This window comes from Schistocerca americana, chromosome X, assembly GCF_021461395.2.
Source record: "Schistocerca americana isolate TAMUIC-IGC-003095 chromosome X, iqSchAmer2.1, whole genome shotgun sequence".
NCBI lineage: Eukaryota > Metazoa > Arthropoda > Insecta > Orthoptera > Acrididae > Schistocerca > Schistocerca americana.
In genome coordinates, this window is record NC_060130.1 from 460,708,634 (window position 1) to 460,724,417 (window position 15,784).

The following is a 15,784-nucleotide window of genomic DNA, read 5'->3' on the forward strand; positions in this document are numbered from 1 at the left end:
CTAATGCAGAACACAGGCCAAAAGCTAGTGAAGATAGAGTCCGGCAGCCGGGGTGGCCAAGCGGTTCTAGGCGCTACAGTCTGGAACCGTGCGACCGCTGCGGTCGCAGGTTCGAATCCTTCCTCGGGCATGGATGTGTGCGATGTCCTTAGGTTAGTAAGGTTTAAGTAGTTCTAAGTTCTAGGGGATTGATGACCTCAGAAGTTAAATCCGATAGTTCTCAGAGCCATTTGAGTCCGGCACTGACGTGTAGTTGGCCAATTTAAATCCGTAATTGGCATACACCTCCCCCCATTTCGAATTACTTGTGCTGCCAGATGTTTTACCATCCATCATAGAGGTCGTTCATCTCGATTCCTACAAGTTATGCTTAGAAAATCTTATGCTAAAATACCTAACTGGTCCGTGTAGTGCACTTCTTACATCAATCTGTTGTAATGTTTCCGCCAAAGACAGTCACCGAATTTCTCTGCTGGGAGAAGCGAATTGGTGGCGCAACATGTTGTTTGATCCCAATGCTTTCGCAACTGATAATTTTCTAGTAAGCTTTAAGATCTGAAGTTATTATATTACTGTCTGTCGTCAGAAACCAAGTGGTGTTGTGGTAAAAATTTCGTGCCGTACAATTTTCGCAGATTTAGATATGCCTGATCTCGTTCTCAGTTACGATCAGATCTTTCGCAGTCGTCAAGGTTGTATATCGTTTGTAGAATACTGTAGTAACATCAAAAAATTGTTATGAACAGAGAGGTCTTTTATGTTGTATTTTTTGTTTAGCACCATGTCACACTGTCATCCTTTCGCGTAATGAACTTCATATCCCCTGCTAACTAAAGCATGTGCCGAGATCACACAGTAGTGCCATGCTTCAGAGCGAACGTATCGTCACCTAACTTCATGTCACGCATGCTTTCTTTTCTGGCTGCCTCTACAGATGTGAGTTCTTACGAGCTGAGAAGGAGTGGGGTTAATATGTCGGCCTGCCACACCGCACTGTACAATCGTTGCATTCTTAAGTTTCGGAGAAAAATTTCTATCGGTCAAATAATTTTACGTTGACTGTCCATAAAACTCACTATGCTAAAACAATAATAACAATAATTACTATTATTATCGCTACTACTATCATTATCAGAGCTACTATAATTACGATGTACATTGTTCCAGTTTTTCTTATTCTTTTTTGGATTATTTCAACAAGTTATGTGTTAGGTAATCATTAGCAGTGTTAATTTCGTTCTACATTTTCGTGTTTCTAGTTTCTTCTTCATAAATCCTTTTTCAGTACATTGTATATCAGTTATCATTTTTCGCTGAAGAAGCCTGCCAATCGAAAAACAATAAAATAAAAACAGATCTCTACATTTATTTAGTTGACATAACATTCAAGAAAGGCTGTCGTAAGTAATATTCTTCCTCTTAAACACGCTACCATTTATTAAATGGAAGCGACGACATTATATCTGTATTGCATTATTTCTTCAATTTAAAGAATTCTTCTCTTCGTAAGATAAAATCTGCGACGCGACACTACATTCACAAGAATAAGTAACTTCTGTACGGCCTCTATAGCTAAGTGAACTGGAAATATTCTCTGCGCCTGCACAGCACTTCGGGCCATAGTTGACCATACGTTAGCTAATTTACGTAGGTCAAACTTATGAGCACTGCTGCCGTAAACCACTCTCAATTGAATGGGAACTTCTTTCATTCACAACACACGTCTCGTATAGAAATTCATTTCACGACTAGACAGAGAATCGTCGGGCCTTTTGGGCGTTGAAGCTCCTTCGTTTCTTTTCCGTTCTACGTAATAAGACGTCCTGGCGCTTAATTTATGAACGGTAAATACTAGAGAGGAAACGGCCACTGTGTTTAGGTGGGAGTAGGGCTTTTTAACAAAAGACCCAAGAGATCGCTGTCCGGCGCCGGACACTCTGGAGAGCGATAATTTGTGTTTTATAGCGTCTGTTTCACAGCCCGCCAGCTACCTACACCGACTTGTCATGGGATATTGAATAACAGATCAAAGACACACAAAAAAAGAAACGCGAGCCACAGAAACGTGCCGGTGCTGTGTTCATCTTTTCTATATTCAAATTGTTTCGTGGTGGAATGTAGCGTCCAGCTCTTTAGAGCACAAGGTGAAAGTAAATAGAAACTCCAAAAGCAAAGAACAGGTTGTGAGACTCAGGGGGGAATGAGACAGAGATCCGTGGAACATGGGCGGGTCGGGAACAGCAAAGGCGCCCTTCCTACCTGGCCCGAAAAAATGCGGCCCTAAATATCTGTCCGCGTCCCAGGCTCTTGTACAGAGGTCCGCACGTCGCGGCCACGGCCGCAGCCGTGTCCCTCGCATTCCCTCACACAGCCCGGAGTTACATCCCCGGCAGTCTGAGTAAACAAGTACACGGCGGACTTGGTATGTCAGTGCTCACAGAGTTAACATATTCGCTGTCCAAGAGCTACACTAAGCTTAATTCTTCCTTCTTTTTCAAAAATGACCGCCGATGTTCCAGGCCAGCGCATCGCTATCAGGTTATAATTCAGTATAAACGGCGAGGAGGAGCACCTCCGTAGCACTTGAGTTGTGTTTGGATATTTTACCGAAATTATTAGTCTTTTAATTCACTTACCTCTTCTTTCACCTCAGACAATGACTTCTATCTGTAAACAGTGCTAAGCTGCACAATGATTCGGAGTACAGCTTAAACTGTATGTTCTCCTATGGCTTACTTTATATGTCAACTCACTTTTCGGAGGAAGGGAAGAAGCATGTCTGGTGAAGAATTGTAGTGTTCAAATGACTCTGAGCACTATGGGACTTAACATCTGAGGTCATCACTCCCCTAGAACTTAGAACTACTTAAACCTAACTAGCCTAAGGACATCACACACATCCATGCCCGAGGCAGGATTCGAACCTGCGACCATAGCGGTCGCGCGGTTCCAGACTGAAGCGCCTAGAACTGCTCGGCCACACTGGCCGGCTATTGTAGTGTTGTACTTTCGGTTGAGAACATCTGTAATTTTATAATTATAAATGAAAAGCACTAAACTGTGGATGCTCTGCAGCATTAATTTGCTTTTTTAACCGAGTTTCGGCTTACAAGCCCATCGTCAGAGTTTAACTGACTACCGTCGTCAAACGGATACAGTACTGGAACACAACATTGCACTAGAGTGGAGGGTGAAATGTAGATACACTTTTATAGTGGACGACTGGCATTGTTACAAAGACGTACAAGGTGGGGCAAATAATAGTGGCCCAGACGAGTGGATACGATTGGTCGTAAATATATGCATATAGCCACATCATGTAACGGGCAAGCCACGTGTACGCCGGCCAAGTGATCCACACAGGATCAGAGCGTAGTGAGGCCCATGTCAATGTGAGTGGAGCAGTGAAAATGGGGACGATGACACTCACAGTGGAGCAGCGGGTGTTCGTTGTTGAAAGTCACGTTACAACGAAGTCGTGGGATCGGTGTGGTCAGTTGTTTGCTGAGAAGTTTAATTGTATCAAAGTGCCAGCAAAGAATGCCATCAACACTTAGTCCGAAAATGACGTCACACAGGATCTGTTCTGAACAACTCAAAAACTTTCCGAAACGTGCCCTGCACACCAAAAAATGTGGCTGCGGTTCACCAGAAAATGCTCCGGAGTCCTGCCAAATCAACCTGACACCTGTCACATCGATCATGGACGAATACTTCACCTACCGAGTGTCTGTTGTTCATGCATTAAAACCAGCAGATGCTTTTCAGCACCTCCAGTTTTGTGCGTGGCTGTTCACTGGGATAATAATGAATGGCTTCGGCATGGATCTGTTCTTTTTGTCTGATGTAGCCTGGTTTCACCTGAGTGGTTACACCAACTCACAGAGTCACAAGTTCTAGGCAGCGGAGAATATGCATAACTTCCTCGAAACACCATTGCATGATCAGAAGGTTGCAGTTTGGTGTGCAGTGTCTGCATGCCGCACTATTGGTCCCATCTTCCTTCACATACGCTGACTTCGGTGGGTTACATCCTCAACATTTTGAAACCATTTGTGGCGGTATTAAAGGAGGAGGAAAAGACCTACGGTTACCTACAACAGGATTGATCAACTGCCCATACAGCCAGTCGAACCTAGGTCTAGCCCATTTACACAGTCTTCACGCCTGACAGAGTTGTTACCAGAGGTCAGTCAGCTCGCGGCCGCAACCGGCCACCCACGTCATCTGATAGGTCAGTGAACGATTACTTGGTGTGAGTAGCCCTCAAGTCTAAGGTGTATCGCAGCAAACCGCATAGTCTTCAAGAACTGGAGCAGAACATTTCGGGTCAGACTGCAGGAATTCCAGCAGTCCAGCTTCGATCTGCCTTCAGCAACTAGCTTACCAGCACCGAAAAGTGCAAAGAGATGAATGGTGGTCACTTTCAACATCTGCTGTAGCCAGATTTATCATGAACACTGGTATGCAAAATTAAAGAAACAAACCGCTATTTCTCCGTGTTGCGTCTAATTCCCGGTATAATCATACAAAATGGCAACAGATGTCCGTATAGTCGTGTTCCGTACCGAAGATGGCATTCCGGTCAACGGACAACCAAGTCAACGATGGCGTCAGAGCACCTATCAAACGGGGTAGTGCTAGCTAAGTAGTCACACATCCACACTCGCTGTGTATGTAGCCACAGACGGTGCAGTATGGCACGAAGAAGACGCCTACCAGATTCTCTGCGGTGGAGGACCATGAGAGGAAAGAAAGCAGTACAGTCGCAAACTGATGTGACACAAATGCTTAATGTAAATCGTTTTGTTGTTTCTGGGATGTGGCGACAATTTATAGAGACCGAAACAGAATCTCGAAGACCAGAGCACGGCCAACCACGTGTGATATCAACAAGAGAGGATCATTATTTGGCCGTAATGGCACGACAATACCGCCTTAGTACTGCAAGGCAACTGGCATCTGACTTCGCAGCATCCATTGGACGTGCTGTATCGAGACAGACTGTGTACAGAAGGCTTCGGCGGAGTAGCGTTTATTGTCCGAGACCTTCTCTATGTGTACCTCTGATGCATCTTTCACAGAGGGGAACCTCTAGAGTGGAGTCGTCAACATGCCACCTGGACGGTCGAACAGTGAGCCTATGTTCTTTTCGCAGATGATACCCGATTTGGTGTTGAGAGTGATTCTCGACTCATTCGCATGTGGAGGGAACGTGGAAGACGATTTCGAAATCCAAACACTATGGAAAGAGATCTATATCGAGGAGTATCGTTAATGGTGTGGGCAGGGATTATGTTGACCATTCAGACGTCTCTTCATGTACTTGTACGTGTGAATCGGCTAGGTGTAACTGCTGTCAGGTATCGCGACGAGACATCGGGACCTCATGTGAGGAAGTTGCGAGGTTGTGTCGACCCCAACTTCATACTGATGGGCGACAATGCTCGACCTCATAAAGCATGGGTGGTTGATGTTTTCTTAGAAACGGAAGATACTGCATGCATGGCGTGGTCTGCTCGGTGTCCCGATTTGAATCCCATATAGCTTGTCTAGGATGAGCTAGGGAGACAGGTTGCATCATGTCAGCATCCACCAACCACTCTGCACTCTTCTCTGCAGGAAGAGTGAGCGTTATTTCCTTAACATGAGAGTGATGATCTCATTCACACCGTGCCGCGTCGTTGTCAGGCCTGTATTGCTGCCGGAGGTGGTAACACCCAACTCTGAGTACGTTAGTTAGTTGTCAGAATGTGTCTGTAGATCCCTTAAATTGGAAAAAAACGATGAACATTTTTTTCTACCGTTATGTATGTTGCCGTTGTTTACGTTCTGCGTCCTTTACATTGTTTCTGTTTTACTATCACCTGTTTACACTGTTTTGTAGCAAAATAAACGCAACCTTGCAAAATTTTCGCTTGTTGCATTAATTTTGAACAGCAATGTATTTCCTTTCCTCTGCTGTGTTTCTTTGTACACTGGAACTCCGCTCCCCAGGCCACATTTATTTGTCTCACCCTGTAGCACAATATAGACAAATTAAGTGACGTTTGTGATAGATATAGATAATTTAATTTCATAATATATTACTTACTTATGCTCAAATGTAACGGCTCCGTGTTATTAGCGTGAAAAATCTTGACGCTTTTTAAATAAACCAAACTTGTTAACATTCTACATATTATTCTTCAAGTGCACATATTTATCTCTTAACAGGGGCACCATGGTGAAAAACAGATTTCCCTCCAGAGAGAGACCAGTTTGTTGATACTGTCACTGCAGAATGTTTGACTACGTTGATGGAGCGACAACCTCAACTCTGCTTGCACCGCTTCGTCATTATCAAAGTGAAGTTCTCTAAGGTGATCTTTAAATTCTGGAAACAGATGATAGTCTGATATGACATTGTCGGGACTGTATAGGGGATGATGAGTGACAGTTAAGCCAAGGTGTCGAATTTTTGGAGGTGTCGCAGCGCTCATGTGTGGTCTGGCATTGTCGTGCTGAAGGAGAGGATGCTCAAGGTGTGACTGAACTCTTCAAATTAGTGCTTTCAATTTTTTGAGGGTCTCGAACTGTGTTTCAGAGTTTATTGTGGTTCCTTCAGCCAAGAATTCCAAGAGTTCCCAGAGCACTATGAGCATGACTTAGCCTGCTGATGTGATGGTCTTGAACTTTTTTGTCGTCGGTGGTCCTTTGTGCCGCAACTTCATTGATAATCTCTTATTTTCAGGGTCAAAATGGTGAGCTCAGCATTCATCAGTTGTCACAATGTCGCTAAGAAACCGATCACTCTCACCCTCAAAACGCAAAAGGAATTTTTGACAGATGTTCAGTCTATGCACCCACCACCCACATAGTTTTCTGTTCTGCAGTTCTGCAGTGATCGCCTGTATATGCTCTCGCTATGTGCCACACTTACTAGAGAGCTACGTCTGTGTTACCCGACGATTTTCTCCAATGAGTTTATCAATCTGATTTCGATGAGTCTCGTCGGTTTCCGTACGCGGTCGTGCACTACGACCTCTGTCACACACGCTGAGGTTAGCACCACCATTTCCTTCGTTTCGAGAACGGATAACCCAGTGTCGCACGTTACTGATGTTGATACACTCATCAAAAGAATTCCAATAGGAGGCAGGTTTTATATAGTTAGAAACTCGATTACAGCATACTGTTTCTCACATATCGATATACTTACGTTACACACCGACATGTTACACGCTACGATTCGGAGCCCTGTAGCGACAGAGGGTTGTAACATGAGTCAGTGAAAAGGGAAAGTCAACCTGATAATATGCATGGCATGTAATACGTCATCTGATATTGTGAACAGAATAAAAATTTCGGAGATATTACTTTCCAGCTCACCCTCGTTTATTATAGGTAAGTACGTCTTTCTGAAAAAGCAAAGATGAGATAACTAGCACTTTGTTAAATTCTCCATAATGTTCACATCTCTATCTTTCCTTTGATTTCAATTATTGGGATTTCTTCCATTACGTATTTTTTGAAGTAAGTCTGTTGTAAGTCACATTGTGCAGTTGTATATAATGGAAGAGAGAGAAAGTTAAGAGGACGACCGAGAGCTGATTACAGTCAAGCTAAAGTGATGAATAGCCAATATATCGAAAACAAAGTAGTACTAATTAACAATGAAGCCATAGAAGTAGATGACGAATTTTTGTATTTAGCGTAGTTGAAGGTAATAAGCGAATGAACAGCAAAAGAAATAAATAGAACTGTATAAATCGCATAATATGCTTTTTTTTAACACAATAGTTCAAATGTTCAAAATGTATGTGAAATCTTATGGGACTTAACTGCTAAGGTCATCAGTCCCTAAGCTTAGACACTACTTAACCTAAATTATCCTAAGGACAAACACACACACCCATGCCCGAGGGAGGACTCGAAACTCCGCCGGGACCAGCCGCACAGTCCATGACTGCAGCGCCGAAGACCGCTCGGCTAATCCGGCGCGGCTTAACCCAATAGTGTTTCCAAACCCAACCTTCCGGTGTCTCTGAAAAGGAGAGCTAACTCTCAGTGCGTATTATCAGTTTAGATATGTGGCAGTGATACATGGACCTCTAACGTGGAAACAGTGAAATATTAGGCATTTCTAAGGGTGAAATTGTAGTGGAAGAACTACTGCTCACTATAATGAAAATGGAACTGAGGTTTTCGGGTCATGTAGACAGGAGAATTAATGGCAGATGGAGCAAGGAAACCAGTTTCTGGGTTCCCAGAAGTGAGAAACAAACGGACACGATACTGAAAGGGGAGATGGGGGTGGATGTGTAGATGAGATTACAAAACATGCAAGAACTACATAGATGCATATAGGTACAGACTGCCTTACAAGAAATGTCTAGTATAGGCCTTTATCAATTAATGGATGTGAAATGCAGCAGCTGCTGCTGCCTATGATGTCCCTGATGATGACGATGATTTCATACGGTACAAGAAATTTAAGTGTGAAGTTGTTTTGCCTCCGACAGCGTAACCGTCTTGCGACCAAACTGCAGTACTTCCTGCTTGATCTGCCTATTGTTAGGTAAGAGCCCAACATAATATAGTGCTGTAAATAATATGACTATTTATAGAAAGTCCTGATACTGTCGACAGTTTCATGCATTCTCATTAGATAAATTGAAGTGAGGACATCATCAAAAGTTTTCTGACAGTAGCAATTTTTTGTATGTGGATGTTGTACGTCGGCAATATAAAATGTCTCGTCGTCAATTTTCCGTCCTCAGTAAATCCCTCCTCAAACGTAAATTCCTAAGAAGTGTGAAGACTATTTTGTAACCCTATATTCTAGTTTCTGGTAAGTAGTTACAGCTAAATCTACGTTAAACTTGCAGCTGAGCTGAGAACGTAATGTAGACCGCTGCAGTTGGCAATTATCGCAATGTATAATGAGTCATGGCACGCGGAAGCAGGTACGAGACTACATTAACTACTCCACGTGGCAGCAGCAGCATTCCTGAGGTCTTAACTTTCTTGCTTAATATTCGTTGCGCTTTCGAGGAAAGAACATTTCGCAAAAGAAATGCTCTCTCTCGGTTCACAATGAGATTTTAAAAATATTCAGCACAATAAGACGGCCGGTACTTGAGCCGAGGATTGTACGCGTGTGCTCCAGCATTCATTATACACTGGCTGTGGAGCACCGCTGTCATTTCAGCACTGCGTTAATCCTCTTAGAGCGCTCCGCCCACTTTATCGTGGCTCAGAGGACGAACGCCCTGCTGAGCGGCGTGTTTTACAGCAGCTGCGGAAACACTGTATTCATCCAGAGCTTCCGCTGTCAGAAACAAAAGGGGAAAAAAACAGACAGCCGTGATGAAAATAGACACAACGAATTACTCCGTGTTTACTTATTTAGACTCTTTAAATGGTTACTGTACGAGACGTGCTTTTAGTGTTACAACGGTAATTGAATTTCGTGTACAGATAATCTTTCAGTGAAACAACGAAACTCTCTTGCTTGAGAGTGATTCGCTTGGTTTAGTAGAGAAAAACTTCCCCAGAACACCACATGTTTTCCGTACAAAAAAAAAAAAAAAAAAAAAAAAAAAAAAAAAAAAAAAAAAATCAGAACATCAAGATGTTGTGCGACATAAACGAAAGTTGGTGGGTATGTTCCTGCAGATTAAAGATGATGTCTAGTCAAATTTCGCGCCAGTCGCGTAAGAGTGGTGATAGGGGAGCCACTATGAGGATGCAAATCTGGTTTGCCTTAAATACGCTGTAAGAGTCTTGACCGCCAGTTACCTTTGATAGTCGACGTGGGGAGGTGAATGCGGCAAAATAAACAGAGTTACTCATTTCAAATATCTAGGTGAAATCCTCGAACCTACAGGAGGAGAGAAAATATCACACAAGACTCGACTACAAATAATGATGAGAGTTTTGGCAGAATGTGAGAAATATATAATAAGAAATGCATGTCCATTCAAACAAAGGTCAGACGCTACAACACATTAATCAAGCTCTGAAATACTGTATGCAAGTGAGACACTAACACTCCATACGAAAAGCGACGTGGAAGTCATATTGAGAACGCAAAATCATGGGAACAATTCTCGGCCCAAAGCTGACAGAAGAGTGATTCTGGTTACTTTCTAGGTAAACCACAGAGAATATTCCAAGCCTAGCAGCAGACATCAGAAAAAAACGTTAAAGTTCTATGGGCACATGAATGAAGTCCCAAAGAGACCAGGGACAAAGTGGACTAAGGATACAAAGAGAATCTATGGAGAAAAAAATGAGAGAATAGTGGAGGATCACAAAGAATGCTAAAATAAGGCAGAATGCTTTGCGTGATCTCACAGGGTCTCGACGCAAATAATAAACAATTGTGACAATAATAATAATAATGTTAGTGGCAGATATGAAAAGAAGTTATGGGTATACAGACAGATGTTTCCTGATATAGTAATTTCTAGAGAAAGGAAATTTAAAGAAACTGCACCAGCAGAGAATACTGGGAAGTGAGGAAGATCTTTTTGCAAAGAAGGACGAATAAGAGAAACTAGTGCGTTCAGAGGTAGTGGTAGTCACTATTGTTGCTACTGTAGATATGTCAGTAACTGTCTTCTGAAGCTGGAGATGTTATTCAGTTCAGTAATACGGTGCGGGAGGTTATTCCAGAGTCGGGTTCCTGCAACTGAGAAGGACTTCGAGATAATGACTGAAAGATATACTAACTGTTAAAATTCCGAGAGCGTACGTTCCTAAAAGAGTCGTCCAATATAGTGCTTCCTCCTTCGTGACTCTCGCGGTAGGATTCCCAACGTTCGTTCTTCCCGTCAGCCATTCGCGGTTGGAACAGAAAATATACGAAGTGACAGTGGTACACAAAATACCGTCTGCCACCTCTCGTAAGGTGGCTTGCTGACTATGGATATAGATGCAGACGTAAAATAGGATACAGCGCAATAGGACGTTTTCAAGTCATAAATAAAATTATAGAACGAAGAAATAATCATAGCTATGGAGAAAGTTCTGTGTTCAGAATTCAAGAAATCAGCACTAGCATTCATTGAGAAACACCGGTTCCCGTCAGACCACCAAAGTTAAACGCTGTGAGGCTTGCTAGCACTAGGACGGATGACCGTCTGGGTCTGCAGAGCGCTGTTCACAAGAAGTGAGCAATTGTGAAGCCAATAAAGGAGCTACGTGACGGAAGTAGCGGCGCCACTCACGAAAACTGACAACAGCCGATAGAAAGGTATGCTGATCCCTATGTCTCTCCATATCCGCATCAAGTGACGCCTGTCGGCTGAGGACAACACAGTGGTCGGTTGGCACCGTTGGGCTTTCCGAAGCCTCCTCGGACGGAGAGTATAATGAAGAATATGTCACGGTTTTCAGAGGCTAAATACATGTTATTAGATCACATTTAAACCACTTCCCTTCTGTGGATGGCATTTTACTGTTTGCTCCTAGTGCTTAGATTATATTAGATTAGGTTAGTACTTGTTCCATAGATCATAAAGACGACACTTCGTAATGATGTGGAACGTGTCAGGTTAATCTATACAAGATATTACATTACACAAAATATTACATGACATTTAATATTTTTTTGGGGGGTGGGGGGGTGGGGAAACAATCCACTTACTACATCCAAAAATTCATCTGATGAGTAGGAGTTGCCATTCAGAGATTCTTTTAATTTCCTTGTAAATGCTGTATGGCTATCTGTCAGACTTTTGATGCTATTAGGTAAGTGACCAAAGAATTTCGTGGCAGCATAATTTACGCCCTTCTGAGCCAAAGTTAGATTTGACCTTGAGTAGTGGAGATCATACTTTCTCATATATATTGTGAGGCTACAGTGAAGATCCCTAGCTCTTTAAATAAGTATCTGCTGGATGATCTTATAAGCATCAACGATGAATGGAAGATCTTATAATAGTTTTAAAGTACAATATAAAATCACATTTTTAATACTAAAATAATTTACAGCTAACACGTCGAAAAGAAAATAATACAGTTGACAGTAAGGTCATAGGACGAGTTGATGAGTTTTCGTATTTAGCAGCGTTGAGTGCAACGACTTGATATATTGTAAAATAAATAAACAAAAGAGTGAAAATGCCGTAGAGCGACATAAAGTTTCGTAACGAAGATTATATGTCTGAAACGGGAAGTTCTAATTTAGGGTGTAAGAGCAGTTCTGACTTACGCCAGTCAGACTTTAGCTTACAATATGAAAACAACTCAAATAGTGTGTGGGATTCCCAGCAAGTACTGAAGAGATACAGAGGGTGGACAAAAGTATGGAAACAATGAAAAAATATTCCCATGTAAATATAGGAAAACTGTAGGAATTCAAAACATTTTGCAGTTGTCTCGGACTGGAGAAATACAAGTTGTGTATGACTGTTAAGGGATTCTTAAATCAGCCTTCTCGGAAAATAGTGGCGAGTTCAGCAAAAGACGTTGCAGGTGATCCGTAATCGCGCACCCATCTCTCCGAAATAGACCACAAAGGTTCAGTGACAGTGAGATCTGGTGACGTTAGTGGCCAGAGGAGATGCTACAGTTCATTCTTATGCTGGAATAACCGGCTCTGTACGGAGCGAGTTGTGTGAACAGGGGTCCTGTCGTCTTGGACCACAGCATCATCACTGGGGGGGGGGGGGGGGGCAAATATTGTGCCATAGGATGCACCTGATGATGCAGTAAATCGATCTTGTAACCTTGGAGCTGCGGAATACCACGATATGACTGTCCAAATCATCATCAACAACGGCCACGTTTCACTTGTGGCAGCAAGAGGTCTGTGTCGTAGGCTCGTCCAGAAGTTGGAAACAGTGTGAAAATGAGTCATCCGATCAAATGACGTTCTTCGATTGCTCTATATTCCAGGTTTTATGGCTTCGACACAATGTTTTCCTATTACGGGCGTTTTATTCTTCGACGTGTGGTTTTAAAATTCGCTGACAGTGTCCGGGAATCCTACATTCAGTTCTGCAGCGACCTTTTCAGCCGTTGTCCTCTTATTTTTTTGTCACAGTCCTCTTCAGTGACTGTCTTACTCGATCATTCAACACACAGTTTCGTCTGCATTGTGACTTAGCGGACGAAGTTTTTCCGCTTACCTTATCTTCGATATCATGCCTTATGAAACACCATACACGTTGGCCACCTTCCTTACGGAAGCACAGTAAATGATCACCAACAACTTGCACCATTTTCAAATTCACTTAGCTCAGATATAATCCACTAACAACTACGTAGAATTCAGCTCGTGCCACGGCTGACACTTGCAACGTACTGCAGGCAATGCACAGTTTGTGGTCAAATACTACGCGCAACCTGCAGGATAAACTAACATCGGCATTTATGTGCAAGCACGCATTTTTCGCGTTGTTGCCCTATTTTCGTCTCTGCCCCGCATATCAGGCGTTGCTAGGAGAGGGAGTGAAACAAATAAATGGACTCTAGAACAGAACAGAGTGCAAGACGTAAATACGAGTGTGATAAGTAGGGAATGGAGGTGGACGGCATATGTAACCAGGCTAAAGGATGGTAGACGCATCAGTTCTTTGGTGAAGTGAAAGAAATAAAAGAAGATAAACAATTTTTTTCAGCCTTCAGTTGCAACTGAAGGCTGAAAAAAATTGTTTATTTTCTATGCATATACGGGTGCTGACGCGCTGCATGATGTTAAGGATTTGTAAATAAAAGAAGACAGATGACTACGTAACGGGAAAGTAGTGGTTAATACTGAAACTGTCGGAACACCGTGGCTGCGTTCAGCTATCGACCGTAACGCACAGAAAATTATAGAGAAAGCTTTTGTCCAACAGTGGCTGACGGTGAAGATGATTTCCTTATGGCAGTTTCGAACGTCAGAGTATTAACTTATACAGTGGAACCTCGCTTAATGAGCACCTCCCATAACGCGCATTTGGCATAACGGAGCAAAACAAGTTGAAAAAAAAAATACTCGTTTAACGAGCGATGTCTTGCACGAGTGTCAACGATTTAGACTGACATCACCAGACGTTAGGGCACGGCGGGGGAAACGTTCAACAATATGGACACCTTCCACTGTCGCCAGTGGCATATGAGCAATGTTTCTAGTACATACTGCTGTCGGGGCTTAGCGCTCTTTTTGCTGCCACTTTAGCGCAGTTTGTGATCACACATTTTTCTAAACTTGTGTTCACACAGTGCTTTTTTGTTTGCAAATTTTAATAACTTTCGTAGAAATATCCCCAAAGGTAAAGCCGCAAAAAGGCCACCACAATAAAAGGAAAATAACCTTAGAAATGAGGCGTAAAATCACTGAAAAACGCGAATGTGCTGTGAGCGTTGCTAACTTAGCACGCACATTCAATCAGTCTAGATAAACTATTTGCACAATCCTCAAGAGCAAGAACAAGACTAAGGTTCAAATGGCTCTGAGCACTATGGGACTTAACTACTGTGGTCATCAGTCCCCTAGAACGTAGAACTACTTAAACCTAACTAACCTAAGGACATTACACACATCCATGCCCGAGGCAGGATTCGAACCTGCGACCGTAGCAGTCGCGCGGTTCCGGACTGCGCGCCTAGAACCGCTAGACCACCGCGGCCGGCCAAGACTAAGGAAATAGATCCTTCAACGGAAGCGACAAAAATATGTGAACAACGGTTTCGTATTCTGGACGACGTCGAAAGTTGCTCCTTATATGGATAAATGAAAAACAATTGCAAAGCGCACTATTAACGAGAACATCATTTGGGAGAAGGCGAGAATGATTTTCGTCGACCTTGTTAAGAAGACTCCAGGCTCATCAGCGGTTTAAGGAGTGTTTAAGGGAAGCCGTGGGTGGTTCGAGAAGTTAAGAAAAGAACCGGCATCCACAGAGTTGTGAGGCATGGCGAAGCAACCGGTTCGGACAGAAAGGCAACAGAGAACTTCATCAGAAACTTCAAGATGCTCGTAGATTATGCGGGTTATTTTCTGCAAGAGGTTTTTAATTGCGACGAGACGGTTCTATCCGGGAGAAAGATGTCGAGTCGTACCTTTATAACAGCAGAGGAGGATGCACTGCACGGTCACAAGCCAATGACAGACCGTCTCACACTGCTGTTCTCTGTCAATGGATACGGCGATCTGAAAATTAAACCGCTGCTTGTTTACCATTGAGGAACTCCACTAGTCTTCGAGAAGTGTAAAATCCAGAAGAGGTGGTTAAATGTGAAGTGAAGGTCTAACAATAAGGCTTGGGTTACACTTTATCTTTATTGTGACTGGTTCAATAAAGTATTTAGACCTTGGGTGAAAAAAATATTTGTTTGAGATAAGCTGCCACTCCATATCTTGTTTGTTATGGACAACGCTCCTGCCCATTCTCTAGTCTTAAACGCTATCTCCTTACTCTCAGAGAATTTTGGAAATAAAACTCCAACATCGTTGCCTGCGTCAAGATGATCGAAAAGGCGAGGGAAGGGGTTAATAAGAGAATTGTCACTTCTGCTTGGAAGAAGATTTGGCCGGAGTCCGTTGTCGAATGTGACTCTGAGGCATTTGAGTCAGTACCTGTAGAACCTGCAGTCAATGAGGCTGTGTGTTTGGCCAAGATCATGGGACTAGAAGTAGATAATAACGATATCAATGAGCTTGTGGAAGATCACAGCCAAGAAATGACCACCGAAGAGCTTATCCAGTTGCAGTGCGTTTCACAGAAGGAAGTGGTGGAGAGCAGTTCTTCAGAGGAGGAGGAGGAGGCGGTAACAGCAAAGCAACGATCTTATAGTGCAATAAGAG